At 36.2% G+C, this 13,396-nt stretch overlaps 1 long non-coding RNA gene and 1 pseudogene across 1 annotated transcript in view; both read left to right on the top strand.

The window, feature by feature from the left end:
• The window catches only part of LOC140518247 (uncharacterized), a 162,267-nt gene that overhangs the window by 40,637 nt on the left and 108,234 nt on the right, over nucleotides 1-13,396 (top strand). The gene's annotated exons all lie outside the window — the stretch shown is intronic.
• On the top strand, nucleotides 3,939-5,922 carry LOC140525795 (uncharacterized protein C6orf136 homolog pseudogene; annotated as a pseudogene).

Raw genomic sequence — 13,396 nt, 5'->3', positions numbered from 1 at the left:
TGTTCTAGAATTTTCCAAGGAATCCAAGTCAAACTTACTGGCCTAGAGTTTTTAGTCTTTGTTCTTTTATATTTAGAAAAAGACAAACTGGTCCATTTGCTCTTCTCCAAAGTTGTAGTGTCTCTCCCATTTTCCATGACCTTTCAGATATCAGTGACAGTGGTCAATCACATCAGCCAGTTTATTTGGGACTTGAGGATATAGTTCATTTAGGCCAGGCAACTTGAATTCACCATGGGAAATCATATCTCTCTCGTTCTCTCTTTACTTATCTTGAGTATTAACTCCTGATTAGTCATTTTTTATTATTATTTCTGGTATAAAAGTTATTCTCCTTTGCAGAAAAAAGCGACAAAATAAAAGTGAGTTCCTTTTCCTTCTCTGAGTCATCAGTTTTCATAGTCCCATCCATGCAGCAAGAATCCTATCCTTTCTTTGACCCTCTCTCTCTTTTTTTAAAAATAAAGCTAACTACATACCTCTTTTTGTCCTTAGTTTCCTTCATACATCCCAGCTCATTCTGAGTTCTGGCCATCCTACACTATTTTTATAGGACTTGTACCATATTATTATTTTAATTCTTTCTTGTCTGTATCTTCTTCCACCTTATATGCCTTTTTTAAAAATTTACCTTCAATTTACAATTTTCAATTCACCATTTTTCACTGGTAACTTTCTCATTTATCCATAGGGAACTTTGGACAAATTTAACTTCACATTCCATTTATCTTCTTCCTTGGAATTATTTTTCTTTAAGTCTTCAGAATTTCATTTCTTGCATGTCTTCTATCCCTCCTGGGCTGATTCATTTGGAATATCTTTCCTCTGAGGCCTTTGAATTCTCCTTTCCCAAAATCTGAAGTGCATGTCAAACTATGCTCAGATTTCTTTTCTTTTTCCATCAAAATATGGTCACTTCCCCAGAGAGATCCCATCATTTCCACCCCATTTCTTCCTTCTTAACAAGAATAATATCTACATTAGGGTTTCCCCTTCTTGGTTCCAATACCTTTTGAAAGATGAAATTATTGCTAAGGCAAATCAAGATGTTATTAGCTCTTCGGCTTTTAGCAGAGATAAAATTCCAGTAAATGTTTGAATATTTGAAGTTTTCAGTAACCTACCATCTCATGACTTTGTGACAAACTTATGATCAGTTTCCCAAACTTCTCATCTATTTCTTCCTTCTGTGCAGGTGGTCTTTACTATATACTTGGCAAAATAACTTTGATTTATCTCCTCTTACTTTCACCCAACAACTGTTCATTTCTTGAAACTTTGTGTACTATCCATTTGGAATATCTAAACATATTCTAATTGTCCTGTGAATGCATTTTTTTTGACAAAAAAAGACTGTTCCACTTATGCATTTGCCCCACTCAGTCTTTCTTTGGCATTGCTATTAGCTACGGTTCTATAGGTTCTATTATTAAGAGGTCATATAGTGTAATGGAAGAAACAATGTACTCGAGTAAGTTAGTGGGAGTATTGATTAAGCACCTATTAGGTGCCAATCACTGGAAATATAAATACAAAAGCAAAACAGTTCCTTCCCTCCCTAGAAGATGTTACGTTCTGTTGGGGGGAAATTGTACACATAGGGGAATAGTGGTCAGGGAAAAAGAGTTTGTAAGAGAAAGCCACAAATTTGATGGGTAGAAAAATAAGATTGTCCATTGATGCATTCTTTCCAGAGAATAATGTAGTATTGATTTAATTGAATTTCTCAGAGGTGGAAATCAGAGAGAAGTGAGTAAGGTAGTAGAAGGCCATGGAAAATATCTGGAGGGAAGGGCAGTTGAAGTCAAGAGATCTGAGATGGTATTTTGTATACCTTAGAGCACTATAACTGTAAGCTATTGCTGTTTTGACAGTCACCATTGTTATTATGTGCTCTAGTGTTTGACTGAGCAAATCTTTTCACCTCTCCGGGCCTCAGTTTCCTTATTAAAAAAAATATTTCAGTGGATTTGTGATCCCATCAGTGTAAGGTAGTAGAGATCTCAAATTCCATTAGTAGAGATTTCAACTCATTCACACTCATTTTGTACAAATTCTCATTCATTTCCTCCGATAATTCCTCCATAAAAGATCTACCCAATACTTTTTCTATGTCTTTTTCTCCCACTTAATGGCATTTTATTTTTTCCAATTACATGTAAAGATAGTTTTTAACATATCTGAGGTGAGGTGTTTTGGGTTTTTTTGCTATTTTAATGTTTTATTTATTTTAAAAAATATTTTTGTTTTAAGTTTTGAGTTCCAAATTCTTTCTCTCCTCCCTTACCTCCCCTCTCCCTGAGACAGTAAGCAATCAGATATAGGTCATACATGTATAACACTTCCATATTAGTCTGTACAAGAAAACTCAAATAAAAAAGAAAAATTGAAAAAATAACATGTATTCAGTCTGTATTCAAACAACATCAGTTCTTTCTCTGGAGGTGGATGGTATGCTCCATCATTAGTCCTTTGGGATTGTCTTGAATCATTGCATTGCTGAGAATAGCTAAGTCATTCACAGTTCTTCATCGTACAGTATTGCTGTTACTATGTACAATGTTCTCCTGGTTCTGTTCATTATACATCAGTTCATGTAAATGTTTAAGGTATTTTTCTGAAGTCATCCAGCTTGTCGTTTCTTATGCCACAATAATACTCCATTACAATCACATACCACAACTTGTTCATCCATTCCCCAATTGATGGGCATCACTACAGTGTCTACTTTTTTGCCACCATAAAAAGATCTGCTATAAATATATTTGTATGTGTGGGTCCTTCCCCCCCCTTTTTTAATAATCTCTTTGGTATACAGAACTAGTAGTGGTATTATTGAATCAAAGGGTATGTACACTTTGATTGCCCTTTGAGTAAAGTTCCAAATTGTTCTCTTGAATGGTTGGATTGGTTAAGAACTCCACCAACAATGCAATAATGTTCCAATTTCATCACATCTCCAACATTTATCATTTTCTTTTTCTGTCATATTTGCCACTCTGATAGGCATGAGGTGGCACCTGAGAGTTTTAATATATGTTTCTCTAATCAATAGTGATTTGAGTATTTTTTCATGACTATAGATTTAATTTCTTCATCTGCAAACTGCCTGTTCATATTCTTTGATCATTTATCAATTCAGGAATGACTTGTATTCTTATAAATTTGACTCAGTACTCTGTATGAGTAATGAGAAATGAGACCTTTATCAGAAATACTGACTGTAAAAATTGTCTCCTAACTTTCTACTTTAGTTCTAATCTTGGTTGCATTGGTTGTATTTAACCAAAATCTTTTTTTAACTTAATGTAATGTAATTATCCATTTTGCATTTCATAAATGTTCCCTGTCTCTTGTTTGGTGATTAAATTCTTCTTTTCTCCATAGATGTGACAAGTAAACTATTCCTTGCCCTCCTAATTTACTAATGATACCACCTTTTATGTCGAAATCATGTACCCATTTTGACCTTATCTTGCTATATGGTGTAAGTCTGTACCTAGCTTTTGCCATACTGTTTTCCAGTTTTCCCAGTGGTTTTTGTCAAATAGTGAGTTCTTATCCCAGAAGCTAGAGTCTTTGGGTTTATCAAACAGTAGATTACTTAAATCATTTACTACTGTGTCATGTGTACCTGACCTATTCTACTGATCCACCATTCTATTTCTTAGCCAGTACCAAATGGTTTTGATGATTGTTGCTTTATCATATATTTTTAGATCTGGTATAGTTAGGTCACCTTCTTTTGCATTTTTGTCATTAATTGCCATGATATTCTTGACCTTTGGTTCTTCCAGATGAATTTTTTTATCTTTTCTAGCTCTATAAAATAATTTTTGGTAGTCTGATTGGTATGGTACTGAATAATTAAATTAATTGCCTATGCGGAGGATACCGTACACCAGATTTGGGAGACATCCTCCTCACTCCAGAAAATCATGTATCAAACAAGCTGAGGAGTGACCTGGAGGCTCCCCCTCTGTCTCCATGCCTACAAGGCCAGGCCTCAGTACCAAAAACCTCTTCAGGCCCTACCATTTCTACCCTTGTGGCTTACCTCAGTGACAGTCACTTCTCCCTCAGTATCTCCATATCTCTAGCTCCCTACTCTCTCACTCTCTTCCAGCCACCTCTTCCCCTAAGTTTCCCCACAGTCCCTTCCTCAGACCCAGACCTTCATATCACCCTGAGTGGATCTTCCCTCTGGGAAGGGAGAGAATGGTTCAAGGCCAGGATTGCATGGGGGTTGCCTAGATGGGCTTAGAAGCCTCTTTTAATAATTGCCTGGCCCCAATCCTGGAGCTCTGATTCCATTTTGGGTTCCTGGAAGTCCTCATCCTGCTCCTGCCACTCCATCAGGGAACTCCAGCAGGGAGGAGCATCCAGCTGTCATGCATGAAAAACTGAGGCAGGAGCTCCCCAATTTGTTTCTTCTCTCCCATGATTACAACCTCTACTCATCTGATGTGGAATTCATCAATGAGATCCTGAACATCCGAACCAAAGGCCACACGTGGTACATTCTATCACTGTCTCTCTGCCAATTCTTGGCCTGGAATGATTTTGCTCAGCTTCAGCTAGAGGTCCTAAAGTTGAGCCAACACCCTGAAGACTGCATGCTGCAGGCACATTGGCAGTTTATGGCTTTGCCTACCCATGTCCTCTTCTTGTGGTTCTACCACCGGGATAAGTAAGAGCTTTACTGAACATCTGATGCCTATTCTACTTTTTACCTAAACTCTGAAGGCCTCATTTATCATCATCGCCTGGATAAACTGATACCCTCACATTCACCTCCAATGCCTGTCACGAAGTTGCTGGTGGGAGCCCTGGGAGCCTTAGGCTTGGTAGAGCCAGAGGCAGAAATTAGCTTATATCTGTGTCCTAAGCCTTGAATAAGGATGGAGGGAACATGGGCATAGGTCTGTGTTTGCTCTGGGGGAGCTACAGGCTTCCCTGAGCACATTATTATGCACAGGATGATGGGATTGAAGGGAGTGGGGAGGCTATACAGGCCTACTCTTCACATTTGTCATACCCCCCCCATCTTTTCTTTCCACCCAATTTCCACCTCATATTAAAACTGAGGGTGTAAAAAAATTAAATTAGTTTAGGTAGAATTATAATTTTTATTGTATCACTCAGCCTACCCATGAGCAATTGATATTTTTCCAATTGTTTAGATCTGACTTTATTTGTGTAAAAAGTGTTTTGTAATTGTGTTCATACAGTTCCTGGGTTTGTCTTGACAGGTCAACTCCCAGATATTTTATATTATCTACAGTTATTTTAAATGGAATTTCTCTTTATATCTCTTGCTACTGGGCTTTGTTGGTAATGTATAGAAATGCAGATGATTTATCTGGGTTTATTTTGTAACCTGCAACTTTGCCAAAGTTGTTTATCATTTCAAGTAGTGTTTTACTTGATTCTCTGGTATTCTCTAAGTATCTCATCATATCATCTGCAAAGAGTGATAACTTAGTTTCTTCTTTGGTTATTCTGATTCCTTCAATTTCTTTTTCATCTCTTATTGCTAAAGCTAACATTTCTAGTACAATATTGAATAATAACGGTGACAATAGTCATTCTTGTTTCACCCCTGATCTTTCTGGGAAAACTTCTAGCTTATCCCTATTATGTATCATGCTTGCTACTTATTATTTTAAGGAAAACTCCCTTTATTCCTATGCTCTCTAGTGTTTTAATAGGAATGAGTGCTGTATTTTGCCAAAAGCTTTTTCTGCATCTATTGAGATAATCATATGATTTCTATTAGTTTTGTAACTGACATGGTGAATTATGCTGATAGTTTTTACAATATTGAACCAACCCTGCATTCCTGGTATAAATCCTACATGATTATAGTATGTTATCTTCATGATAAATTGCTATAATCTCCTTGCTAATATTTTATTTAAATTTTTGCATCTCTACTCATTAGGAAAATTGATCCATAATTTTCTTTTTCTGTTTTGGCTCTTCTTGGTTTTGGTATCAGCACTATATTTGTGTCATAAAAGAAATTTGATAAGACTCCTTTTCACCTATTTTAAGTTGTCTATATAGTATTCACCTGTTATAAGTTGTTTATATAATATTGCGATTGATTGTTCTTTAAATATTTGGTATAATGCATTTGTAAATCCATTTGTCTCTGAAGATTTTTTCTTAGGGAGTTCACTCATGACTTGTTTAATTTCTTTTACTGAAATGAGATTAACTATTTTATTTCCTCTTCCGTTAATCTGGGCAATTTATACTCTTGTAAATATTCATCCTTTTCACTTAGATTGTCAGATTTATTTGCATACAGTTCCGAAAAATAGCTCCTAATTTACTGCTTTAATTTCCTCCTCGTTGGTGGTGAATTCACCCTTTTCATTTTTTATACAGGTAATTTGGTTTTCTTCTTTCTTTCTTTTAATCAAATTAACCAAAGGTTTATCTATTTTATTGTGTTTTTTTTAAAAACCAGACCTTAGTTTTATTTATCAATTCAATATTTTTCTTATTTTTAATTTTATTAATATCTTCTTTGATTTTCAGAATTTCTAATTTTATATTTAATTGGAGATTTAAAATTTTCTAGATTTTTTTTAGTTGCATGCCTAATTCACTCATCTGCTCTTTCTCTATTTTATGCATGTAAGCATTTAGAGTTATAAAATCTTCCCTAAGTACTACTTTTGCAGCATCCCTTAAATTTTGGTATGTTGTCTTATTATTGTCATTCTCTTTGATGAAATTATTGATTGTTTCTATGATTTGTTGTCTAACCCATTTGTTCTTTAGAATCAGATTATTTAGTTTCCAATTAACTTTTAATCTATCTTTCCATGACCCTTTATTACATATAATTTTTATTACATCATGATCTGAAAAGGATACATTTAATATTTTTGCCTTTCTGTATTTGATTGTGATGTTTTTGTACCCTAACACATAGTCAATTTTTGTGAATGTGCCATGAACCACCAAGAAAAAGGTATATCCCTTTCTATCCCCATTCAGTTTTCTCTAGAGGTCTATTGTATCTAACTTTTCTCAAATTCTATTCACCTCCTTAACTTCTTTCTTGTTTATTTTGTGGTTAGATTTGTCTAGTTCTTAGAGGAAGAGGTTGAGTCCTCCACTAGTATAGCTTTGCTGTCTATTTTTTCCTATAACTCACTTAACTTCTCAAGAATCTCCATGCTATACCAATTGGTGCATATATGTTTAGAAATGATGTTATTAATTGCCTATGGTACCTTTTAGCGTTTCCTTCCTTATCTCTTTCAATTATCTCTGTTTTTGCTTTCGCTTTGTCTGAGAACAAGATTGCTATCTTACTTATTTTTTTTTTACTTTAGCTGAAGCATAATATATTCTGCTTCAGTCTTCTACCTTTACTCTGTGTGTATCTCTCTGCTTCAAATGTGTTTCTTGTAAACACCATATTGCAGAATTCTAGTTTTTAATCCACTCTGCCATCTGCTTCTGTTTTATAGGAGAGTTCATCCCATTCACATTCACAGTTGTGATTACTGTGTATTTCCCTTCAGCCTATTTTCCCCCTTTAGACTTTTCTCTTTCCTTTCACCCTGTCTCTCCTTTGCTTCTGAACACCACCTCCCTTCACTTGCCCTCCCTTTGATCAGTGTCCCCTCCTTTTCTTTCCCCTTTTCCCTTTACTTCCTTATAGGGTAAGATAAGTTTCTATACCCAACTGAGTGTATGTTATTCACTCTTTGAGCCAAATCTGATGAGAGTAAGGTTCTAATAATGCTTACCTCTTCCTTTGTTTCTCTCTACTATAATAGATCTTTTGCACCTCTTCATGTGATATAATTTACCCTATTCTGCCTCCCTCTCTAGGTCTTTTAACAATACTTGGCAACCAGGTCAGTTTTGAGGCTATCCACCTGCCATCCCTTTCTCTTGATGTAAGTGTAACCAGTCTGCCTAATCACACGTTTCAAATTACATACATACCTTTTATGCCATTTTTGTATGTGTAAGTCAACCTTGTTGTACCATACATTTCTCCATTGTTCTTTGGGTCACCTATATTTTTTTTCTTTGGAGATGGTGGTATTTCATGGCTCAGAACCATACAGCATCATTGATAAGGATATTAATCAAAATAGTCAAATAATAACAAGTCAAAAATATGAAGTTTTGTTTCAGGGAAAAGCTTGGGATCATTAAAAATAGCTGTAGAGTTTTCTAAATGCAGTTCAAGTTGCCTTCTTCCACTTGTTCAATGACAGGCCTAGCTCATGTCTATCAGCTTTACCTGTTTAAGACATATATAGTCATGGATTAACTCTGTGAGCCATTAGTCCAATTATATGTCCTAGTCTGGGCCATAGGCATTCTTCATCTACATGGTTTTTCCTGTATAGATTACTAAATAAAAGTCCCTTGACTGACTGTGACTCTCATTATAAAGTCTGTGTACTATTCTGGAACTTGATGTGATCAATGTGTTATCCTCAAAGAGGAAAATCTGGAGGACCTCAGAATCTTTCTTCCATCTGTGACAAGGATAATAATACTTGTAAAGCATGATACATAGATAGGATTGTTGTAAAGAGATATAAATCATAAAAATGTGAGCTGTCATTATTGCTGCAAATGGAGGAAAGGGAGTTTTTAAAAGAAGATTTTTATCAATGCCTGAAACTGAGCTCACATTACCTGAAGTTCTTGTGCTAAACAAGTCATTTTCTAAACCTAAAAGCACTAGAGAAATGTGAGTTAATTTCTTTTGGCAAGACACGGAATCAGAGAGTCTCAGGGGACCTCAAAGATTAACTAAATCAACCCATTCCTGACCAAGAATCCCCTCAACAAGAGGTCATCTGCTTTAAGGACCTCTACTGAGGGAGAAATGGGGAAATCACTATCTGCCGAGGCAGTCCATTCCTCCTCTGGACAGCTCTAATTGTAAAGAAGGTTGTGTGTGTGTGTGTGTGTGTGTGTGTGTGTGTGTGTGTGTGTGTGTGTGTGTGTGTGTGTGTGTTTCCCTACAAGGAGCCTAAATCTGCCTCTCCTCAACTCCCAATCATTGCCCCTAGTTCTCTCCTATGGAGCCCAGCAAAACCAGTTAATTCTCTCTTCCACATGGTAGTCCTTCAAATAATACTAAGAAGAAATAGCATTTATATAGTGCTTTCATATTTGTAAAATGCTTTACAAATATTACCACATTTATCCTCATAGCAAGGGGGGAGGTTCCATTATTATCTCCATTTTAGAGATCAGGAAACTAAGGAGATAGGTGAAGTGACATCCCCAGGATCACACAGCTAACAAGTGTTTGATGCTAGATTGAACTCATATCTTCCTCAATTCAGATCCACTGCTCTATCCATTGTGCCACCTAATTGCCTGAATAATTCAGATATTTTCTCCTTCTAAATCTTTATTCTAGGCTAACTACATCTTTTCATCTGTAAAATGAGCTGGAGAAGGAAAAGGCAAACCACTCTGGTATCTTTGCCAAGAAAACCCCAAATGTGGTCATGAAGAGTCAGACACAACTAAAAACAATTAACCCAAAAAAACTCTATACCTACTTCTAGCCAGCACTCCTTATGTATCTTGGTCTCAAGTTCACTCTCCATCCTGAACATCGTATTCTGAATCTCCTCTAGTTTGTTTACATTCCTACTAAAAGATGGTGCTCAGAACTTCAGGTGTCTGGAACGTAGCACTGCTGATGCAGTCTGACCAAGGCAGCCTCCTATCAAACTGTCACTTCCCTCATTCTGGAAACTATGACTCTTTTAATGCAGCCTTGAACAGCATAAGCACCATGTAAGACTACTGCTTCATACTGAGCTTGACATCCACTGAAGCCCCAAGATCTTCTTCTATAAATGGTTGTCTAGTTACACTTCCCCGATCCTGTAATTGTGAGGTTGATTACTTTAAATCTTGCCTAGCTCTGTCCCTTCCTACCCAGGTGACCTTGAACAACTTACTTCTCTTGAAACCTCAGTTCCTTATCTGTAAAATGGGAGGCTGAATCAGATGATATCTAATGGCCCTTCCAGTTCTAAATTTGTGGCTTTATGATCCTAATCAGATTAAATTTCATTTTATTTGTTTCGGTCCATCATACTAGCCCATTAAGATCTTTTTGCCTCCTAACTCTGTCATCTATTATGTTAACTATCTCCACTCCTACCTCCTGCTTCATATGAGGTAGATATTCTTTCTGTGTTTTCATCCTAGTAAGGTCATTGATAAAATGATCAAATAGGATGGTGCCACCTGGAACACCTCTCTAGAGAGCTCCCACCTAGTTGATGTCAACTTGTTAATGACCACTCTGTAGATTACGTCATTGGAGCAGTTCAGAATCTACCTAACTGCACCTTGACCTAGCCCACATCTACTCATTTTGTTCACAAGAATAGCCTAAGGGACTGGAAATTGAGACATCTTGTGGTCGAGTGGAAAGAGAACTAAACCTGCAGACAGGAGAAGCTGTTCAGTTCTAACCTCTTACAGTTAACTAATTGTGTGCCCATAGAATAGTTATTTAAACTTCAAGTCTTAGTTTTTTTATTTGTATAACTAGGATGATAATAATAATACCTGTAATCACTATCTCTTAGACTTGTAAGAAATAAATGATATTATATATATGTATATGTACATATATATATGTAGTGCCTACTTTATCAATATCTGGTGCACACTTTATTGATTTAGTGCTCACTATATATATGGTGCCTATTTATATATGTGTGTGTATGTATATATGTTTAGGTATGTATATACATCGTGTCCATATATATAGTACCCAATTTTAAAATATATATTTTATTCACATATATTCATATATATATTCACTTTATTCATATATATAGTGCCCACTTACAAATACAGTGCCCACTTTACATATATAGTGCCCACTTTATCTGTAAAAGGTACCCACTTTATGCAGTATACACTAAATATGGTGTCCACTATTATATAGTGACAACTTTGATATATATATGTGTGTGTGTGTGTATATGTATACATATATACATACACATATGTACGTATATATGTATGTGTATGGTGCTCAGCAATCACATCTGTCAGTCCTTTCCTTGTCTTAGAATTCATTCCAATGAATGAATGGGGCTGATGACTTGAACAAATAAATGGGTAGCTAAGCAGAAAAGTGCTCAGTTGTCATCTCCTCCCTTATCTTTGGTTTCAAACCAAATTCCTCAATTGATGGGCATCCCCTCAATTTCCAGTTCTTGACCACCACAAAAAGAACTGCTATGAATGTTTTTGTAGATATGGGTCCTTTTTCCATTTTTATGATCTCTTTGGAATACAGCTCTAGAAGTAGTATTGCTGGGTTAAAGAGTATGCACATTTTATAGCCCTTTGGGCATAGTTCCAAATTACTCTCCAGAATGGTTGGATCAGCTCACAGCTCCACCAACAATGGATTAGTGTTCCAACTCTCCCACATCTTCTCCGACATTTATAATTTTCCTGTTTTGTCATGTTAGCCAATCTGATAGGTGTGATGTGATACCTCAGAGTTGTTTTGATTGGCACCTCTAATCAATAGTGATTTAGAGCATTTTTTCATATGACTATAGATAATTAATTTCTTCCTCTGAAAACTGCTTGTTCATATCCTTTGATATGGGGAATGGCTGCATGTATTTTAGAAATGAGGCCTCTATCATAGACACTAGTTATCAAAATTGCCAGTTTTCTGCTTCCCTCCTAATCTTGGTTGCACTGGCTTTGTTTGTGCAAAAACTTTTCAATTTGATGTAATCAAATTTATCCATTTTTCTTTTCATAATATTCACCGTCTCTTGTTTGGTCATAAATTTCTCCATTCTCCATAAATCTGACAAATAAACTATTCCTTGCTCCCTTAGGTTGTTTGTAGTATAAACCTTTATGTCTAGATTATGTGCCCATTTGCACTTTATTCTGATATATGGTGTCAGACAGTGGTCTATGCCCAGTTTCTGCCACACCGTTTTCCAGTTTTTCCAGCAGGTTTTGTCAAACAGTGAGTTCTTATTCCAGAAGCTGGGGTCCTTGGGTTTATCAAACAGTAGATGGTTAAAGTCGTTGACTATTGTGTCTTGTGTACCTAATCTATTCCACTGATCTAACCCTCTATTTTTTAGCCAGTACCAAGTGGTTTTGATGATTGATGCTTTATAATACAATTTAAGATCTGGTATGGCTAGACCACCTTACCCAGCATTTCTTTTCATTAATTCCCTTGATATTCTGGACCTTTTGTTCTTCGAGATTAATTTTGATATTATTTTTTTCTAGCTCTATAAAATAATTTTATGGTAGTTTGATTAGTATGGTACCAAATAAGTAAATTAATATAGGCAGAATTATACTGTCTCAGTCTACCCACAAACAACTGATGTTTTTCCATTTATTTAGATCTGGGAACCTCAATTTCTTGACTTGCCTCTCATTACACCAATCCATCTTCCTCATAGCTGCCAAAGTACTCATCCTAAAGCATAGTTCTGACCATGCTCCTACCCTGATCTACAAACTCCAATAGCTCCAGGTAACCAATCAGACACAAATTTCTCTATTTGGCACTCAAATCTCTTGACATTTTGGCTCCAGCCTTCCTTTCCTGGCTTCTTATACATTTTATCTACTTATATATTTGATCTACTCTGGTCCAACCAAGGTAGTCTTCCTGTTGTTTCTAACTTATGGCACCTCTTCACCATGCTTTTTGGACTAGTGGTCTCAAATGCCTCGAATACATTCCTTCCTCCTCTGACCTCATAATATGTCTGACTTCCTTCAAAATTCAGCTCCAATTCTACCTTTTACCTGAAGCTTTTCCTGATCCCCTCACCTGCAATGCCCACTCTCCCAAAACTACATTATATTTCTTTTGCATTCATTCTATTTATACTTGTATCAGTACATATCATTTCCTTCTAGGGCAGCTAAAGTGCTAGTCATGGAATCAGGAAGACTCATCTTTCTGAGTCCAAATCTGGCCTCACTTATTAGCTGTGTGACCCTGGGCAAGTAACTTAATCCTGTTTGCCTCAGTTTCCTCATATGTAAAATGAGCTGGAGAAGGAAATGGCAAACCACGGCAGCACCTTTGCCAAGGAAATCCCAAATAGGGTTATGAAGAGCTGGACCCAACTGAAATAATTGAACAACAACAGTAAGGTGGCATAGTGTGTGGAGTGCTAAAGCTGGATTCAGGAAGGTGAGTTCAAATCCAGGCTCAGATACTAGCTATGCAACCTTGGTCAAGTCACTTGACTACTTTCTGCCTCAGATTCCCCAGTGTAAAATGAAGATAAAAATAGCACCTGATGCCTAGAGTTGTTTTGAGGATCAAATGAGATAATATTGTAAAGTGCATAAT

This window comes from Notamacropus eugenii, chromosome 1 (genome assembly GCF_028372415.1).
Source record: "Notamacropus eugenii isolate mMacEug1 chromosome 1, mMacEug1.pri_v2, whole genome shotgun sequence".
NCBI lineage: Eukaryota > Metazoa > Chordata > Mammalia > Diprotodontia > Macropodidae > Notamacropus > Notamacropus eugenii.
The sequence above is the reverse complement of the archived record's forward strand: the minus strand, read 5'-3'. Positions and strand labels throughout refer to the sequence as shown.